This window comes from Hippoglossus stenolepis, chromosome 10, assembly GCF_022539355.2.
Source record: "Hippoglossus stenolepis isolate QCI-W04-F060 chromosome 10, HSTE1.2, whole genome shotgun sequence".
Classification (NCBI taxonomy): domain Eukaryota; kingdom Metazoa; phylum Chordata; class Actinopteri; order Pleuronectiformes; family Pleuronectidae; genus Hippoglossus; species Hippoglossus stenolepis.
The window spans coordinates 26,519,396-26,535,990 of NC_061492.1; the positions used below are offsets into that span (position 1 = coordinate 26,519,396).

Here is a 16,595-nt window from a genome sequence, read left to right on the forward strand (position 1 = left end):
TTAATATGTAGTCCCATATGAGGACATATCAGATATTAAACTGATAAGAACAGATACTACACTTGATCTTAGCCAAAAGGCCGAGAAGCGATAAGCCCCAAGTGTTGGATGTCCACGCCAAGCTCTTGGCACAAATCTCACTTGTTGTGGTACCCGCCTTAGGTGTGCATAACAATGGCTGCTGCTTATCACCTCCGCCCAAGCCTCCTTTGTGGCGCTTGATTTCTGACCTAGACAGCTCTTTGACTTTTCACAATTTCATAAGGCTCAGCCACACAAAAGCCTGCCAAAATATATTCAACTCATGTTTGTTCCTCTCCACGGAAGTCTTTAGTAAAAGGCGAAAGACTTGTGCGTTATGAAGAGAAACCAGAGTCAGCATGGCTCTCTGTTGGAGAGCAGCAGAGGAGCCTCTCGGTCACAGTCACCACCTTCACGGTAGGCCTCTTTGCTTTCCGCATGTCAGATCCCAGTATGCAACATTCCCAACCCGCCCCATCTGCCAACCAAAATTATACACGTCTTTATTACCTCCTGCCCTGACTACTGTGATTGGCTTTAAGCCTGCCTAAGCAATACATCCCTGAACCACTTACATTCGCTCCAAAATGCTGACTCTGGTTTCTCACCAAGTCTCCCAGAAGGTCTTGAGGAAAGCAAGTTTCCATTCTGACAAACGCTTCTAACTCAATTTGGAATCCAGTTCAAGCTCATTGTGACCCCGTGCATGGTCACGCCACTAAGCAGTGAGCCATCAGAGCGGTTTCACACACTTGTGTGTGCCAGGCCGTTACCTCATTTCATTGAGCCAGTGTAGAATTCACTTTTGATACGCGACAATTGTTTGAGTGTTTGGTTTTCTACAAGGTAAGAACAGAGTGCACCGTTCCCAGCGGCACTGCAATGCTAGGTCGATGCGTGGAGAGAAAGGAGCAAGCTCCAAATTTCTGCCCTCATGCCAAAAATCTGCTTAATATGTAGTCCTCATATAGAGGACATATCAGATATTAAACTGATAAGAACAGATACTACACTTGATCTTAGCCAAAAGGCCGAGAAGCGATAAGCCCCAAGTGTTGGATGTCCACGCTAAGCTCTTGGCACAAATCTCACTTGTTGTGGTACCCCGCTCAGAGGTGTGCATAACAATGGCTGCTGCTTATCACCTCCGCCCAAGCTCTCCTTTGTGGCGCTTTGATTTCTGACCTAGACAGCTCTTTGACTTTTCACATTTCATAAGGCTCAGCCATACAGCAAAGCCTGCCAAAAATATATTCAACTCATGTTTGTTCTCTCCACGGAAGTCTTTAGTAAAAGGCGAAAGACTTGTGCTTGAAGAGAAACCAGAGTCAGCATGGCCCTCTGTTGGAGCAGCAGAGGAGCCTCTCGTCACAGTCACCACCTTCACGGTAGGCCTCTCTTGCTTTCCGCATGTCAGATCCCAGTATGCAACATTCCCAACCCGCCCCATCTCCCAACCAAAATTATACACGTTTTTATTACCTCCTGCCCTGACTACTGTGATTGGCTTTAAGCCTGCCTAAGCAACACATCCCTGAACCACTTACATTCGCCTCCAAAATGCTGACTCTGGTTTCTCACCAAGTCTCCCAGAAGGTCTTGAGTGAAAGCAAGTTCCATTCTTGACAAACGCTTCTAACTCAATTTGGAATCCAGTTCAAGCTCATTGTGACCCCCCGTGCATGGTCACGCTACCAAGCAGTGAGCCATCAGAGCGGTTTCACACACTTGTGTGTGCCAGGTCATACCTCACTTTCATTGAGCCAGTGTAGAATTCACTTTTGATACGCGACAATTGTTTGAGTGTTTGGTTTTCTACAAGGTAAGAACAGAGTGCAACTGCTCCCAGCGGCACTGCAATGCTAGGTCGATGCGTGGAGAGAAAGGAGCAAGCTCCAAATTTCTGCCCTCATGCCAAAAATCTGCTTAATATGTAGTCCTCATATAGAGGACATATCAGATATTAAACTGATAAGAACAGATACTACACTTGATCTTAGCAAAAGGCCGAGAAGCGATAAGCCCCAAGTGTTGATGTCCACGCCAAGCTCTTGGCACAAATCTCACTTGTTGTGGTACCCTGCCATAGGTGTGCATAACAATGGCTGCTGCTTATCACCTCCGCCCAAGCTCTCCTTTGTGGCGCTTGATTTCTGACCTAGACAGCTCTTTGACTTTTCACAATTTCATAAGGCTCAGCCATACAGCAAAGCCTGCCAAAAATATATTCAACTCATGTTTGTTCTCTCAAGGAAGTCTTTAGTAAAAGGCGAAAGACTTGTGCGTTATGAAGAGAAACCAGAGTCAGCATGGCCTCTGTTGAGAGCAGCAGAGGAGCCTCGGTCACAGTCACCACCTTCACGGTAGGCCTCTTTGCTTTCCGCATGTCAGATCCCAGTATGCAACATTCTCAACCCGCCCCATCTGCCAACCAAAATTATACACGCCTTTATTACCTCCTGCCCTGACTACTGTGATTGGCTTTTAAGCCTGCCTAAGCAATACATCCTGAACCACTTACATTCTGCTCCAAAATGCTGACTCTGGTTTCTCACCAAGTCTCCCAGAAGGTCTTGAGGAAAGCAAGTTTCCATTCTTGACAAACGCTTCTAACCCAATTTGGAATCCAGTTCAAGCTCATTGTGACCTCGCATGGTCACGCTCACTAAGCAGTGAGCCATCAGAGCGGTTTCACACACTTGTGTGTGCCAGGGTCACTTCACTTTCATTGAGCCAGTGTAGAATTCACTTTTGATACGCGACAATTGTTTGAGTGTTTGGTTTTCACAAGGTAAGAACAGAGTGCACTGCTCCCAGCGGCACTGCAATGCTAGGTCGATGCGTGGAGAGAAAGGAGCAAGCTCCAAATTTCTGCCCCTCATGCCAAAAATCTGCTTAATATGTAGTCCTCATATAGAGGACATATCAGATATTAAACTGATAAGAACAGATACTACACTTGATCTTAGCCAAAAGGCCGAGAAGCGATAAGCCCCAAGTGTTGGATGTCCACGCCTAAGCTCTTGGCACAAATCTCACTTGTTGTGGTACCCCGTCGTAGGTGTGCATAACAATGGCTGCTGCTTATCACCTCCGCCTAGCTCTCCTTTGTGGCGTTTGATTTCTGACCTAGACAGCTCTCTGACTTTTCACACTCTCATAAGGCTCAGCCATACAGCAAAGCCTGCCAAAAATATATTCAACTCATGTTTGTTCCTTTCCACGGAAGTCTTTAGTAAAAGGCGAAAGACTTGTGCGTTATGAAGAGAAACCAGAGTCAGCATGGCCCTCTGTTGGAGAGCAGCAGAGGAGCCTCTCGGTCACAGTCACCACCTTCACGGTAGGCCTCTTTGCTTTCCGCATGTCAGATCCCAGTATGCAACATTCCCAACCCGCCCCATCTGCCAACCAAAATTATACACGCTTTTATTACCTCCTGCCCTGACTACTGTGATTGGCTTTAAGCCTGCCTACAATACATCCCTGAACCACTTACATTCGCTCCAAAATGCTGACTCTGGTTTCTCACCAAGTCTCCCAGAAGGTCTTGAGTGAAAGCAAGTTTCCATTCTTGACAAACGCTTCTAACCCAATTTGGAATCCAGTTCAAGCTCATTGTGACCTGTGCATGGTCACGCTACCAAGCAGTGAGCCATCAGAGCGGTTTCACACTGTGTGCCAGGCCGTTACCTCAGTTTCATTGAGCCAGTGTAGAATTCACTTTTGACACGACAATTGTTTGAGTGTTTGGTTTTCTACAAGGTAAGAACAGAGTGCACCGCTCCTAGCGGCACTGCAATGCTAGGTCGATGATTGGAGAGAAAGGAGCAAGCTCCAAATTTCTGCCCTCATGCCAAAAATCTGCTTAATATGTAGTCCTCATAGAGGACATATCAGATATTAAACTGATAAGAACAGATACTACACTTGATCTTAGCCAAAAGGCCGAGAAGCGATAAGCCCCAAGTGTTGGATGTCCACGCCAAGCTCTTGGCACAAATCTCACTTGTTGTGGTACCCCGCCGTAGGTGTGCATAACAATGGCTGCTGCTTATCACCTCCGCCTCAAGCCTCTGTGGCGCTTTGATTTCTGACCTAGACAGCTCTTTGACTTTTCACAATTTCATAAGGCTCAGCCATACAGCAAAGCCTGCCAAAAATATATTCAACTCATGTTTGTTCTCTCCACGGAAGTCTTTAGTAAAAACGAAAGACTTGTGCGTTATGAAGAGAAACCAGAGTCAGCATGGCCTCTGTTGGAGAGCAGCAGAGGAGCCTCTCGGTCACAGTCACCACCTTCACGGTAGGCCTCCTTTGCTTTCCGCATGTCAGATCCCAGTATGCAACATTCCCAACCCGCCCCCATCTGCCAACCAAAATTATACACGTCTTTATTACCTCCTGCCCTGACTACTGTGATTGGCTTTAAGCCTGCCTAAGCAATACATCCTGAACCACTTACATTCGCCCCAAAATGCTGACTCTGGTTTCTCACCAAGTCTCCCAGAAGGTCTTGAGGAAAGCAAGTTTCCATTCTTGACAAACGCTTCTAACTCAATTTGGAATCCAGTTCAAGCTCATTGTGACCCCGCATGGTCACGCCACAAGCAGTGAGCCATCAGAGCGGTTTCACACACTTGTGTGTGCCAGGCCGTACCTCAGTTTCATTGAGCCAGTGTAGAATTCACTTTGATACGCGACAATTGTTTGAGTGTTTGGTTTTCTACAAGGTAAGAACAGAGTGCACCGCTCCCAGCGGCACTGCAATGCTAGGTCGATGCAGGAGAGAAAGGAGCAAGCTCCAAATTTCTGCCCTCATGCCAAAAATCTGCTTAATATGTAGTCCTCATATAGAGGACATATCAGATATTAAACTGATAAGAACAGATACTACACTTGATCTTAGCCAAAAGGCCGAGAAGCGATAAGCCCCAAGTGTTGGATGTCCACGCCAAGCTCTTGGCACAAATCTCACTTGTTGTGGTACCCCGCTCGTAGGTGTGCATAACAATGGCTGCTGCTTATCACCTCCGCCCAAGCTCTCTTTGTGGCGCTTTGATTTCTGACCTAGACAGCTCATTGACTTTTCACACTTTATAAGGCTCAGCCATACAGCAAAGCCTGCCAAAAATATATTCAACTCATGTTTGTTCCTTTCCACGGAAGTCTTTAGTAAAAGCGAAAGACTTGTGCGTTATGAAGAGAAACCAGAGTCACATGGCCCTCTGTTGAGAGCAGCAGAGGAGCCTCTCGGTCACAGTCACCACCTTCACGGTAGGCCTCTCTTGCTTTCCGCATGTCAGATCCCAGTATGCAACATTCTAACCCGCCCCCATCTGCCAACCAAAATTATACACGTCTTTATTACCTCCTGCCCTGACTACTGTGATTGGCTTTTAAGCCTGCCTAAGCAATACATCCCTGAACCACTTACATTCGCTCCAAAATGCTGACTCTGGTTTCTCACCAAGTCTCCCAGAAGGTCTTGAGTAAAAGCAAGTTTCCATTCTTGACAAACGCTTCTAACTCAATTTGGAATCCAGTTCAAGCTCATTGTGACTTCCGGCATGGTCACGCACTAAGCAGTGAGCCATCAGAGCTGCTCCACACACTTGTGTGCCAGGCGTTACCTCAGTTTCATTGAGCCAGTGTAGAATTCACTTTTGATACGCGACAATTGTTTGAGTGTTTGGTTTTCTACAAGGTAAGAACAGAGGCACGGCTCCCAGCGGCACTGCAATGCTAGGTCGATGGTGGAGAGAAAGGAGCAAGCTCCAAATTTCTGCCCTCATGCAAAAATCTGCTTAATATGTAGTCCTCATATAGAGGACATATCAGATATTAAACTGATAAGAACAGATACTACACTTGATCTTAGCCAAAAGGCCGAGAAGTTTATAGCCCAGTGTTGGATGTCCACGCCAAGCTCTTGGCACAAATCTCACTTGTTGTGGTACCCCGCTCGTAGGTGTGCATAACAATGGCTGCTGCTTATCACCTCCGCCAAGCTCTCCTTTGTGGCGCTTGATTTCTGACCTAGACAGCCTCTTTGACTTTTCACACTCTCATAAGGCTCAGCCATACAGCAAAGCTCAACAAAATATATTCAACTCATGTTTGTTCCTCTCCACGGAAGTCTTTAGTAAAAGGCGAAAGACTTGTGCGTTATGAAGAGAAACCAGAGTCAGCATGGCCCTCTGTTGGAGAGCAGCAGAGGAGCCTCTCGTCACAGTCACCACCTTCACGGTAGCCCTCTTTGCTTTCCGCATGTCAGATCCCAGTATGCAACATTCCCAACCCGCCCCATCTGCCAACCAAAATTATACACGCCTTATTACCTCCTGCCCTGACTACTGTGATTGGCTTTTAAGCCTGCCTACAATACATCCCTGAACCACTTACATTCGCTCCAAAATGCTGACTCTGGTTTCTCACCAAGTCTCCCAGAAGGTCTTGAGTGAAAGCAAGTTTCCATTTGACAAACGCTTCTAACTCAATTTGAATCCAGTTCAAGCTCATTGTGACCCCTGCATGGTCACGCCACAAAGCAGTGAGCCATCAGAGCGGTTTCACACTTGTGTGTGCCAGGTCACACCTCACTTTCATTGAGCCAGTGTAGAATTCACTTTTGATACGCGACAATTGTTTGAGTGTTTGGTTTTCACAAGGTAAGAACAGAGTGCACCGCTCCCAGCGGCACTGCAATGCTAGGTCGATGGATGGAGAGAAAGGAGCAAGCTCCAAATTTCTGCCCTCATGCCAAAATCTGCTTAATATGTAGTCCTCATATAGAGGACATATCAGATATTAAACTGATAAGAACAGATACTACACTTGATCTTAGCCAAAAGGCCGAGAAGCGATAAGCCCCAAGTGTTGGATGTCCACGCCAAGCTCTTGGCACAAATCTCACTTGTTGTGGTACCCTGCTCGTAGGTGTGCATAACAATGGCTGCTGCTTATCACCTCCGCCAAGCTCTCCTTTGTGGCGCTTGATTTCTGACCTAGACAGCTCTTTGACTTTTCACACTTCATAAGGCTCAGCCATACAGCAAAGCCTCACAAAAATATATTCAACTCATGTTTGTTCCTCTCCACGGAAGTCTTTAGTAAAAGGCGAAAGACTTGTGCGTTATGAAGAGAAACCAGAGCCAGCATGGCCCTCTGTTGGAGAGCAGCAGAGGAGCCTCGGTCACAGTCACCACCTTCACGGTAGGCCTCTCTTTGCTTTCCGCATGTCAGATCCCAGTATGCAACATTCCCAACCCGCCCCCATCTGCCAACCAAAATTATACACGTCTTTATTACCTCCTGCCCTGACTACTGTGATTGGCTTTAAGCCTGCCTAAGCAATACATCCCTGAACCACTTACATTCGCTCCAAAATGCTGACTCTGGTTTCTCACCAAGTCTCCCAGAAGGTCTTGAGGAAAGCAAGCTTCATTCTGACAAACGCTTCTAACTCAATTTGGAATCCAGTTCAAGCTCATTGTGACTCCTGCATGGTCACGCTACCAAGCAGTGCCATCAGAGCGGTTTCACACTTGTGTGTGCCAGGCCGCACCTCACTTTATTGAGCCAGTGTAGAATTCACTTTGATACGCGACAATTGTTTGAGTGTTTGGTTTTCTACAAGGTAAGAACAGAGTGCACTGCCCCAGCGGCACTGCAATGCTAGGTCGATGCGTGAGAGAAAGGAGCAAGCTCCAAATTTCTGCCCTCATGCAAAAATTGCTTAATATGTAGTCCTCATATAGAGGACATATCAGATATTAAACTGATAAGAACAGATACTACACTTGATCTTAGCCAAAAGGCCAAGAAGCGATAAGCCCCAAGTGTTGATGTCCACCCAAGCTCTTGGCACAAATTCACTTGTTGTGGTACCCTGCCGTAGGTGTGCATAACAATGGCTGCTGCTTATCACCTCCCCCCAAGCTCCTTTGTGGCGCTGATTTCTGACCTAGACAGCTCTTTGACTTTTCACACTCTCATAAGGCTCAGCCATACAGCAAAGCCTGCCAAAATATATTCAACTCATGTTTGTTCCTTCCACGGAAGTCTTTAGTAAAAGGCGAAAGACTTGTGCGCATGAAGAGAAACCAGAGTCAGCATGGCCCTCTGTTGAGAGCAGCAGAGGAGCCTCGGTCACAGTCACCACCTTCACGGTAGGCCCTTTGCTTTCCGCATGTCAGATCCCAGTATGCAACATTCCCAACCCGCCCCATCTGCCAACCAAAATTATACACGCTCTTTATTACCTCCTGCCCTGACTACTGTGATTGGCTTTAAGCCTGCCTAAGCAATACATCCCTGAACCACTTACATTCGCCCAAAATGCTGACTCTGGTTTCTCACCAAGTCTCCCAGAAGGTCTTGAGGAAAGCAAGTTTCCATTTTGACAAACGCTTCTAACTCAATTTGGAATCCAGTTCAAGCTCATTGTGACCCCTGCATGGTCACGTCACTAAGCAGTGAGCCATCAGAGCGGTTTCACACACTTGTGTGTGCCAGGTCATACTCTCACTTTCATTGAGCCAGTGTAGAATTCACTTTTGATACGCGACAATTGTTTGAGTGTTTGGTTTTCTACAAGGTAAGAACAGAGTGCACCGCTCCCAGCGGCACTGCAATGCTAGGTCGATGCGTGAGAGAAAGGAGCAAGCTCCAAATTTCTGCCCTCATGCCAAAAATCTGCTTAATATGTAGTCCTCATATAGAGGACATATCAGATATTAAACTGATAAGAACAGATACTACACTTGATCTTAGCCAAAAGGCCGAGAAGCGATAAGCCCCAAGTGTTGGATGTCCACGCCAAGCTCTTGGCACAAATCTCACTTGTTGTGGTACCCCGCTCGTAGGTGTGCATAACAATGAATGCTGCTTATCACCTCCGCCCAAGCTCTTGTGGCGCTTGATTTCTGACCTAGACAGCTCTTTGACTTTTCACACTTCATAAGGCTCAGCCATACAGCAAAGCCTCACAAAAATATATTCAACTCATGTTTGTTCCTCTCCACGGAAGTCTTTAGTAAAAGGCGAAAGACTTGTGCGCAGAAGAGAAACCAGAGTCAGCATGGCCCTCTGTTGGAGAGCAGCAGAGGAGCCTCTCGGTCACAGTCACCACCTTCACGGTAGGCCTCTTTGCTTTCCGCATGTCAGATCCCAGTATGCAACATTCCCAACCCGCCCCATCTGCCAACCAAAATTATACACGTCTTTATTACCTCCTGCCCTGACTACTGTGATTGGCTTTAAGCCTGCCTAAGCAATACATCCCTGAACCACTTACATCCGCTCCAAAATGCTGACTCTGGTTTCTCACCAAGTCTCCCAGAAGGTCTTGAGTGAAAGCAAGTTTCCATTCTTGACAAACGCTCTAACTCAATTTGGAATCCAGTTCAAGCTCATTGTGACCTGCATGGTCACGTCATGCAGTGAGCCATCAGAGCGGTTTCACACACTTGTGTGTGCCAGGCCGTTACCTCAGCTTCATTGAGCCAGTGTAGAATTCACTTTGATAACGCGACAATTGTTTGAGTGTTTGGTTTTCACAAGGTACAGAACAGAGTGCACTGCTCCTAGCGGCACTGCAATGCTAGGTCGAGTGGAGAGAAAGGAGCAAGCTCCAAATTTCTGCCCTCATGCCAAAATTGCTTAATATGTAGTCCTCATATAGAGGACATATCAGATATTAAACTGATAAGAACAGATACTACACTTGATCTTAGCCAAAAGGCCGAGTAGCGAAGCCCCAAGTGTTGATGTCCACGCCTAAGCTCTTGGCACAAATCTCACTTGTTGTGGTACCCGCTCGTAGGTGTGCATAACAATGGCTGCTGCTTATCACCTCCGCCTAAGCTCTCCTTTGTGGCGCTTGATTTCTGACCTAGACAGCTCTTTGACTTTTCACACTTCATAAGGCTCAGCCATACAGCAAAGCCTGCCAAAAATATATTCAACTCATGTTTGTTCCTCTCCACGGAAGTCTTTAGTAAAAGGCGAAAGACTTGTGCGTATGAAGAGAAACCAGAGTCAGCATGGCCCTCTGTTGGAGAGCAGCAGAGGAGCTCTCGGTCACAGTCACCACCTTCACGGTAGGCCTCTTTGCTTTCCGCATGTCAGATCCCAGTATGCAACATTCCCAACCCGCCCCATCTGCCAACCAAAATTATACACGCCTTTATTACCTCCTGCCCTGACTACTGTGATTGGCTTTAAGCCTGCCTAAGCAATACATCCCTGAACCACTTATATCTGCTCCAAAATGCTGACTCTGGTTTCTCACCAAGTCTCCCAGAAGGTCTTGAGTGAAAGCAAGTTTCCATTCTTGACAAACGCTTCTAACTCAATTTGGAATCCAGTTCAAGCTCATTGTGACCCTGCATGGTCACGCCACTAAGCAGTGAGCCATCAGAGCGGTTTCACACTTGTGTGTGCCAGGCCGTCACCTCAGTTTCATTGAGCCAGTGTAGAATTCATTTTGATACGCGACAATTGTTTGAGTGTTTGGTTTTCACAAGGTAAGAACAGAGTGCACCGCTCCCAGCGGCACTGCAATGCTAGGTCGATAATGGAGAGAAAGGAGCAAGCTCCAAATTTCTGCCCTCATGCCAAAATTCATGATATGTAGTCCCCATATAGAGACATATCAGATATTAAACTGATAAGAACAGATACTACACTTGATCTTAGCCAAAAGGCCGAGAAGCGATAAGCCCCAAGTGTTGGATGTCCACGCCAAGCTCTTGGCACAAATCTCACTTGTTGTGGTACCCTCGCTCGTAGGTGTGCATAACAATGGCTGCTGCTTATCACCTCCGCCCAAGCTCTCCTTTGTGGCGCTTGATTTCTGACCTAGACAGCTTTTGACTTTTCACACTTCATAAGGCTCAGCCATACAGCAAAGCCTGCCAAAATATATTCAACTCATGTTTGTTCCTCTCCACGGAAGTCTTTAGTAAAAGGCGAAAGATCTAGTGCGATGAAGAGAAACCAGAGTCAGCATGGCCCTCTGTTGGAGAGCAGCAGAGGAGCCTCGGTCACAGTCACCACCTTCACGGTAGCCCTCTTTGCTTTCCGCATGTCAGATCCCAGTATGCAACATTCCCAACCCGCCCCATCTAGCAACCAAAATTATAAACGCCTTTATTACCTCCTGCCCTGACTACTGTGATTGGCTTTTAAGCCTGCCTAAGCAATACATCCCTGAACCACTTACATTCTCGCCTCCAAAATGCTGACTTGGTTTCTCACCAAGTCTCCCAGAAGGTCTTGAGGAAAGCAAGTTTCCATTCTTGACAAACGCTTCTAACTCAATTTGGAATCCAGTTCAAGCTAATTGTGACCCCGCATGGTCACGTCACTAAGCAGTGAGCCATCAGAGCGGTTTCACACACTTGTGTGTGCCAGGCCGTTACCTCAGTTTCATTGAGCCAGTGTAGAATTACTTTGATACGCGACAATTGTTTGAGTGTTTGGTTTTCTACAAGGTAAGAACAGAGTGCACTGCTCCCAGCGGCACTGCAATGCTAGGTCGATGCGTGGAGAGAAAGGAGCAAGCTCCAAATTTCTGCCCTCATGCCAAAAATCTGCTTAATATGTAGTCCTCATATAGAGGACATATCAGATATTAAACTGATAAGAACAGATACTACACTTGATCTTAGCCAAAAGGCCGAGAAGCGATAAGCCCCAAGTGTTGGATGTCCACGCCAAGCTCTTGGCACAAATCTCACTTGTTGTGGTACCGCTCGTAGGTGTGCATAACAATGGCTGCTGCTTATCACCTCCGCCCCAAGCTCTCCTTGTGGCGCTTGATTTCTGACCCAGACAGCTCTTTGACTTTTCACACTTCATAAGGCTCAGCCATACAGCAAAGCCTGCCAAAAATATATTCAACTCATGTTTGTTCCTCTCCACGGAAGTCTTTAGTAAAAGGCGAAAGACTTGTGCGTTATGAAGAGAAACCAGAGTCAGCATGGCCTCTGTTGGAGAGCAGCAGAGGAGCTCTCTCACAGTCACCACCTTCACGGTAGGCCTCTTTGCTTTCCGCATGTCAGATCCCAGTATGCAACATTCCCAACCCGCCCCCATCTGCCAACCAAAATTATACACGTCTTTATTACCTCCTGCCCTGACTACTGTGATTGGCTTTTAAGCCTGCCTACAATACATCCCTGAACCACTTACATTCGCTCCAAAATGCTGACTCTGGTTTCTCACCAAGTCTCCCAGAAGGTCTTGAGGAAAGCAGTTTCATTCTTGACAAACGCTTCTAACTCAATTTGGAATCCAGTTCAAGCTCATTGTGACCTGCATGGTCACGCCACTAAGCAGTGAGCCATCAGAGCGGTTTCACACACTTGTGTGTGCCAGGTCACTCTCATTTCATTGAGCCAGTGTAGAATTCACTTTTGATACGACAATTGTTTGAGTGTTTGGTTTTCTACAAGGTAAGAACAGAGTGCACCGCTCCCAGCGGCACTGCAATGCTAGGTCGATGCGTGGAGAGAAAGGAGCAAGCTCCAAATTTCTGCCCTCATGCCAAAAATCTGCTTAATATGTAGTCCTCATATAGAGGACATATCAGATATTAAACTGATAAGAACAGATACTACACTTGATCTTAGCCAAAAGGCCGAGAGGCGATAAGCCCCAAGTGTTGGATGTCCACGCCAAGCTCTTGGCACAAATCTCACTTGTTGTGGTACCCCTGCAGAGGTGTGCATAACAATGGCTGCTGCTTATCACCTCCGCCCAAGCTCTCCTTTGTGGCGCTTGATTTCTGACCTAGACAGCTCTTTGACTTTTCACAATTTCATAAGGCTCAGCCATACAGCAAAGCCTGCCAAAAATATATTCAACTCATGTTTGTTCCTCTCCACGGAAGTCTTAAGTAAGAGGCGAAAGACTTGGCAGCAGGAAGAGAAACCAGAGTCAGCATTGGCCTCTGTTGGAGAGCAGCAGAGGAGCCTCTCGGTCACAGTCACCACCTTCACGGTAGGCCTCTTTGCTTTCCGCATGTCAGATCCCAGTATGCAACATTCCCAACCCGCCCCATCTGCCAACCAAAATTATACACGTCTTTATTACCTCCTGCCCTGACTACTGTGATTGGCTTTTAAGCCTGCCTAAGCAATACATCCCTGAACCACTTACATTCGCTCCAAAATGCTGACTCTGGTTTCTCACCAAGTCTCCCAGAAGGTCTTGAGTGAAAGCAAGTTTCCATTCTTGACAAACGCTTCTAACTCAATTTGGAATCCAGTTCAGCTAATAGAACCCCTGCATGGTCACGCCACTAAGCAGTGAGCCATCAGAGTTTCACACACTTGGCTGTGAGCCACATTACCTCACTTTCTTGAACCACTGTAGAATTCACTTTTGAATCATGCTATATTGTTTGAGTGTTTACTTATAGAACAGAGTGCACCGTTCCCAGCGGCACTGCAATGCTAGGTCGATGCGGAGAAAGGAGCAAGCTCCAAATTCTGCCCTCTTGCAAAAAAATTCTTAATATGTAGTCCTCATATAGAGGACATATCAGATATTAAACTGATAAGAACAGATACTAAACTTGATCTTAGCCAAAAGGACTTGAAGCTATAAGCCCCAAGTGTTGGATGTCCACGCTGCTTTGGCACAAATCTCACTTGTTGTGGTACCCCGTCAGTAGGTGTGCATAACAATGGCTGCTGCTTATCACCTCCGCCTAAGCTCTCCTTTGTGGCGCTTGATTTCTGACCTAGACAGCTCTTTGACTTTTCACAATTTCATAAGGCTCAGCCATACAGCAAAGCCTGCCAAAAATATATTCAACTCATGTTTGTTCCTTCCACGGAAGTCTTTAGTAAAAGGCGAAAGACTTGTGCGTATGAAGAGAAACCAGAGTCAGCATGGCCCTCTGTTGAGAGCAGCAGAGGAGCCTCTCGGTCACAGTCACCACCTTCACGGTAGGCCTCTTTGCTTTCCGCATGTCAGATCCCAGTATGCAACATTCCCAACCCGCCCCATCTGCCAACCAAAATTATACACGTCTTTATTACCTCCTGCCCTGACTACTGTGATTGGCTTTTGCCTGCCTAAGCAATACATCCCTGAACCACTTATATTCGCTCCAAAATGCTGACTCTGGTTTCTCACCAAGTCTCCCAGAAGGTCTTGAGTGAAAGCAAGTTTCCATTCTTGACAAACGCTTCTAACTCAATTTGGAATCCAGTTCAAGCTCATTGTGACTCTGCATGGTCACGCCACTAAGCAGTGAGCCATCAGAGCGGTTTCACACACTTGTGTGTGCAGGCCGATACCTCAGTTTCATTGAGCCAGTGTAGAATTCACTTTGATACGCGACAATTGTTTGAGTGTTTGGTTTTCTACAAGGTAAGAACAGAGTGCACCGCCCCAGCGGCACTGCAATGCTAGGTCGATGCGTGAGAGAAAGGAGCAAGCTCCAAATTTCTGCCCTCATGCCAAAAAATCGCTTAATATGTAGTCCTCATATAGAGGACATATCAGATATTAAACTGATAAGAACAGATACTACACTTGATCTTAGCCAAAAGGCCGAGACGATAAGCCCCAAGTGTTGATGTCCACGCCAAGCTCTTGGCACAAATCTCACTTGTTGTGGTACCTGCTCGTAGGTGTGCATAACAATGGCTGCTGCTTATCACCTCCGCCTGCCCTCCTTTGTGGCGCTTGATTTCTGACCTAGACAGCTCTTTGACTTTTCACACTTTCATAAGGCTCAGCCATACAGAAAAGCCAAAAATATATTCAACTCATGTTTGTTCCTCTCCACGGAAGTCTTTAGTAAAAGGCGAAAGACTTGTGCGTTATGAAGAGAAACCAGAGTCAGCATGGCCTCCTGTTGGAGAGAGCAGAGGAGCCTCTGGTCACAGTCACCACCTTCACGGTAGGCCCCTTGCTTTCCTCATGTCAGATCCCAGTATGCAACATTCCCAACCCGCCCCATCTGCCAACCAAAATTATACACGTCTTTATTACCTCCTGCCCTGACTACTGTGATTGGCTTTAAGCCTGCCTAAGCAATACATCCCTGAACCACTTACATTCGCTCCAAAATGCTGACTCTGGTTTCTCACCAAGTCTCCCAGAAGGTCTTGAGGAAAGCAAGTTTCCATTCTTGACAAACGCTTCTAACTCAATTTGGAATCCAGTTCAAGCTCATTGTGACCCCGTGCATGGTCACGACACTAAGCAGTGAGCCATCAGAGCGGTTTCACACTTGTGTGTGCCAGGCCGTTACTCAGTTTCATTGAGCCAGTGTAGAATTCACTTTGATACGCGACAATTGTTTGAGTGTTTGGTTTTCACAAGGTAAGAACAGAGTGCACCGTTCCCAGCGGCACTGCAATGCTAGGTCGATGCGTGGAGAGAAAGGAGCAAGCTCCAAATTTCTGCCCCTCATGCCAAAAATCTGCTTAATATGTAGTCCTCATATAGAGGACATATCAGATATTAAACTGATAAGAACAGATACTACACTTGATCTTAGCCAAAAGGCCGAGAAGCGATAAGCCCCAAGTGTTGGATGTCCACGCCAAGCTCTTGGCACAAATCTCACTTGTTGTGGTACCCGTTCGTAGGTGTGCATAACAATGGCTGCTGCTTATCACCTCCGCCCAAGTCTCTCCTTTGTGGCGCTTGATTTCTGACCTAGACAGCTCTTTGACTTTTCACAATTTCATAAGGCTCAGCCATACAGCAAAGCCTGCAAAAATATATTCAACTCATGTTTGTTCCTCTCCACGGAAGTCTTTAGTAAAAGGCGAAAGACTTGTGCGTTATGAAGAGAAACCAGAGTCAGCATGGCCCTCTGTTGGAGAGCAGCAGAGGAGCTCTCGGTCACAGTCACCACCTTCACGGTAGGCCTCTTTGCTTTCCGCATGTCAGATCCCAGTATGCAACATTCCCAACCCGCCTCATCTGCCAACCAAAATTATACACGCCTTTATTACCTCCTGCCCTGACTACTGTGATTGGCTTTTAAGCCTGCCTAAGCAATACATCCCTGAACCACTTACATTCGCTCCAAAATGCTGACTCTGGTTTCTCACCAAGTCTCCCAGAAGGTCTTGAGTGAAAGCAAGTTTCCATTCTTGACAAACGCTTCTAACTCAATTTGGAATCCAGTTCAAGCTCATTGTGACCCTGCATGGTCACGCCACAAAGCAGTGAGCCATCAGAGCGGTTTCACACACTTGTGTGTGCCAGGCCGTTACCTCAGTTTCATTGAGCCAGTGTAGAATTCACTTTTGATACGCGACAATTGTTTGAGTGTTTGGTTTTCTACAAGGTAAGAACAGAGTGCACTGCTCCCAGCGGCACTGCAATGCTAGGTCGATGCGTGAGAGAAAGGAGCAAGCTCCAATTCTGCCCTCATGCCAAAATCTGCTTAATATGTAGTCCTCATATAGAGGACATATCAGATATTAAACTGATAAGAACAGATACTACACTTGATCTTAGCCAAAAGGCCGAGAAGCGATAAGCCCCAAGTGTTGGATGTCCACGCCAAGCTCTTGGCCCTCGCTCGTAGGTGTGCA

At 46.7% G+C, this 16,595-nt stretch overlaps 34 non-coding genes and 1 pseudogene across 34 annotated transcripts; all 35 read right to left on the reverse strand.

Moving 5' to 3' along the window:
* LOC124853028 overlaps window positions 1-92 on the reverse strand; it is a 266-nt pseudogene extending 174 nt beyond the window's left edge.
* Window positions 93-263: 171 nt separating this feature from the next.
* Window positions 264-378, reverse strand: LOC124853316. Its single transcript, XR_007033659.1, has one exon. It is a non-coding gene; the product is annotated as a U5 spliceosomal RNA (small nuclear RNA).
* Window positions 379-873: 495 nt separating this feature from the next.
* Window positions 874-1,064, reverse strand: LOC124854299. Its single transcript, XR_007034543.1, has one exon. It is a non-coding gene; the product is annotated as a U2 spliceosomal RNA (small nuclear RNA).
* A 179-nt stretch (window positions 1,065-1,243) lies between these two features.
* LOC124853660 lies at window positions 1,244-1,352 on the reverse strand. Its single transcript, XR_007034000.1, has one exon. It is a non-coding gene; the product is annotated as a U5 spliceosomal RNA (small nuclear RNA).
* Window positions 1,353-1,849: 497 nt separating this feature from the next.
* Window positions 1,850-2,040, reverse strand: LOC124854371. The gene has a single exon (XR_007034615.1). It is a non-coding gene; the product is annotated as a U2 spliceosomal RNA (small nuclear RNA).
* A 177-nt stretch (window positions 2,041-2,217) lies between these two features.
* On the reverse strand, window positions 2,218-2,328 carry LOC124853715. Its single transcript, XR_007034054.1, has one exon. It is a non-coding gene; the product is annotated as a U5 spliceosomal RNA (small nuclear RNA).
* A 490-nt stretch (window positions 2,329-2,818) lies between these two features.
* Window positions 2,819-3,010, reverse strand: LOC124853520. Its single transcript, XR_007033862.1, has one exon. It is a non-coding gene; the product is annotated as a U2 spliceosomal RNA (small nuclear RNA).
* Window positions 3,011-3,188: 178 nt separating this feature from the next.
* On the reverse strand, window positions 3,189-3,301 carry LOC124853273. The gene has a single exon (XR_007033616.1). It is a non-coding gene; the product is annotated as a U5 spliceosomal RNA (small nuclear RNA).
* A 488-nt stretch (window positions 3,302-3,789) lies between these two features.
* On the reverse strand, window positions 3,790-3,978 carry LOC124854109. Its single transcript, XR_007034358.1, has one exon. It is a non-coding gene; the product is annotated as a U2 spliceosomal RNA (small nuclear RNA).
* A 176-nt stretch (window positions 3,979-4,154) lies between these two features.
* On the reverse strand, window positions 4,155-4,265 carry LOC124853747. The gene has a single exon (XR_007034086.1). It is a non-coding gene; the product is annotated as a U5 spliceosomal RNA (small nuclear RNA).
* Window positions 4,266-4,757: 492 nt separating this feature from the next.
* LOC124854084 lies at window positions 4,758-4,947 on the reverse strand. The gene has a single exon (XR_007034331.1). It is a non-coding gene; the product is annotated as a U2 spliceosomal RNA (small nuclear RNA).
* A 178-nt stretch (window positions 4,948-5,125) lies between these two features.
* On the reverse strand, window positions 5,126-5,237 carry LOC124853535. Its single transcript, XR_007033877.1, has one exon. It is a non-coding gene; the product is annotated as a U5 spliceosomal RNA (small nuclear RNA).
* A 493-nt stretch (window positions 5,238-5,730) lies between these two features.
* Window positions 5,731-5,919, reverse strand: LOC124852712. The gene has a single exon (XR_007033135.1). It is a non-coding gene; the product is annotated as a U2 spliceosomal RNA (small nuclear RNA).
* Window positions 5,920-6,093: 174 nt separating this feature from the next.
* On the reverse strand, window positions 6,094-6,208 carry LOC124853246. The gene has a single exon (XR_007033589.1). It is a non-coding gene; the product is annotated as a U5 spliceosomal RNA (small nuclear RNA).
* A 487-nt stretch (window positions 6,209-6,695) lies between these two features.
* Window positions 6,696-6,885, reverse strand: LOC124854187. The gene has a single exon (XR_007034435.1). It is a non-coding gene; the product is annotated as a U2 spliceosomal RNA (small nuclear RNA).
* Window positions 6,886-7,059: 174 nt separating this feature from the next.
* On the reverse strand, window positions 7,060-7,175 carry LOC124853259. The gene has a single exon (XR_007033602.1). It is a non-coding gene; the product is annotated as a U5 spliceosomal RNA (small nuclear RNA).
* A 488-nt stretch (window positions 7,176-7,663) lies between these two features.
* LOC124854370 lies at window positions 7,664-7,850 on the reverse strand. Its single transcript, XR_007034614.1, has one exon. It is a non-coding gene; the product is annotated as a U2 spliceosomal RNA (small nuclear RNA).
* Window positions 7,851-8,022: 172 nt separating this feature from the next.
* LOC124853683 lies at window positions 8,023-8,132 on the reverse strand. The gene has a single exon (XR_007034022.1). It is a non-coding gene; the product is annotated as a U5 spliceosomal RNA (small nuclear RNA).
* A 491-nt stretch (window positions 8,133-8,623) lies between these two features.
* LOC124853685 lies at window positions 8,624-8,813 on the reverse strand. The gene has a single exon (XR_007034024.1). It is a non-coding gene; the product is annotated as a U2 spliceosomal RNA (small nuclear RNA).
* Window positions 8,814-8,984: 171 nt separating this feature from the next.
* LOC124853468 lies at window positions 8,985-9,098 on the reverse strand. Its single transcript, XR_007033811.1, has one exon. It is a non-coding gene; the product is annotated as a U5 spliceosomal RNA (small nuclear RNA).
* Window positions 9,099-9,589: 491 nt separating this feature from the next.
* LOC124852853 lies at window positions 9,590-9,775 on the reverse strand. Its single transcript, XR_007033274.1, has one exon. It is a non-coding gene; the product is annotated as a U2 spliceosomal RNA (small nuclear RNA).
* A 175-nt stretch (window positions 9,776-9,950) lies between these two features.
* LOC124853322 lies at window positions 9,951-10,062 on the reverse strand. Its single transcript, XR_007033665.1, has one exon. It is a non-coding gene; the product is annotated as a U5 spliceosomal RNA (small nuclear RNA).
* Window positions 10,063-10,553: 491 nt separating this feature from the next.
* Window positions 10,554-10,739, reverse strand: LOC124852737. The gene has a single exon (XR_007033159.1). It is a non-coding gene; the product is annotated as a U2 spliceosomal RNA (small nuclear RNA).
* A 178-nt stretch (window positions 10,740-10,917) lies between these two features.
* LOC124853783 lies at window positions 10,918-11,028 on the reverse strand. Its single transcript, XR_007034122.1, has one exon. It is a non-coding gene; the product is annotated as a U5 spliceosomal RNA (small nuclear RNA).
* A 494-nt stretch (window positions 11,029-11,522) lies between these two features.
* LOC124853407 lies at window positions 11,523-11,713 on the reverse strand. Its single transcript, XR_007033750.1, has one exon. It is a non-coding gene; the product is annotated as a U2 spliceosomal RNA (small nuclear RNA).
* Window positions 11,714-11,889: 176 nt separating this feature from the next.
* On the reverse strand, window positions 11,890-12,002 carry LOC124853184. Its single transcript, XR_007033527.1, has one exon. It is a non-coding gene; the product is annotated as a U5 spliceosomal RNA (small nuclear RNA).
* Window positions 12,003-12,485: 483 nt separating this feature from the next.
* Window positions 12,486-12,676, reverse strand: LOC124853309. Its single transcript, XR_007033652.1, has one exon. It is a non-coding gene; the product is annotated as a U2 spliceosomal RNA (small nuclear RNA).
* A 178-nt stretch (window positions 12,677-12,854) lies between these two features.
* Window positions 12,855-12,966, reverse strand: LOC124853930. Its single transcript, XR_007034246.1, has one exon. It is a non-coding gene; the product is annotated as a U5 spliceosomal RNA (small nuclear RNA).
* A 482-nt stretch (window positions 12,967-13,448) lies between these two features.
* LOC124852815 lies at window positions 13,449-13,633 on the reverse strand. The gene has a single exon (XR_007033237.1). It is a non-coding gene; the product is annotated as a U2 spliceosomal RNA (small nuclear RNA).
* A 176-nt stretch (window positions 13,634-13,809) lies between these two features.
* Window positions 13,810-13,920, reverse strand: LOC124853571. The gene has a single exon (XR_007033912.1). It is a non-coding gene; the product is annotated as a U5 spliceosomal RNA (small nuclear RNA).
* A 492-nt stretch (window positions 13,921-14,412) lies between these two features.
* On the reverse strand, window positions 14,413-14,601 carry LOC124854244. Its single transcript, XR_007034488.1, has one exon. It is a non-coding gene; the product is annotated as a U2 spliceosomal RNA (small nuclear RNA).
* A 171-nt stretch (window positions 14,602-14,772) lies between these two features.
* Window positions 14,773-14,883, reverse strand: LOC124853279. The gene has a single exon (XR_007033622.1). It is a non-coding gene; the product is annotated as a U5 spliceosomal RNA (small nuclear RNA).
* A 489-nt stretch (window positions 14,884-15,372) lies between these two features.
* On the reverse strand, window positions 15,373-15,564 carry LOC124852868. Its single transcript, XR_007033288.1, has one exon. It is a non-coding gene; the product is annotated as a U2 spliceosomal RNA (small nuclear RNA).
* Window positions 15,565-15,740: 176 nt separating this feature from the next.
* Window positions 15,741-15,855, reverse strand: LOC124853253. The gene has a single exon (XR_007033596.1). It is a non-coding gene; the product is annotated as a U5 spliceosomal RNA (small nuclear RNA).
* A 496-nt stretch (window positions 15,856-16,351) lies between these two features.
* LOC124854267 lies at window positions 16,352-16,538 on the reverse strand. Its single transcript, XR_007034511.1, has one exon. It is a non-coding gene; the product is annotated as a U2 spliceosomal RNA (small nuclear RNA).
* Between the last annotated feature and the right edge of the window lie 57 nt (window positions 16,539-16,595).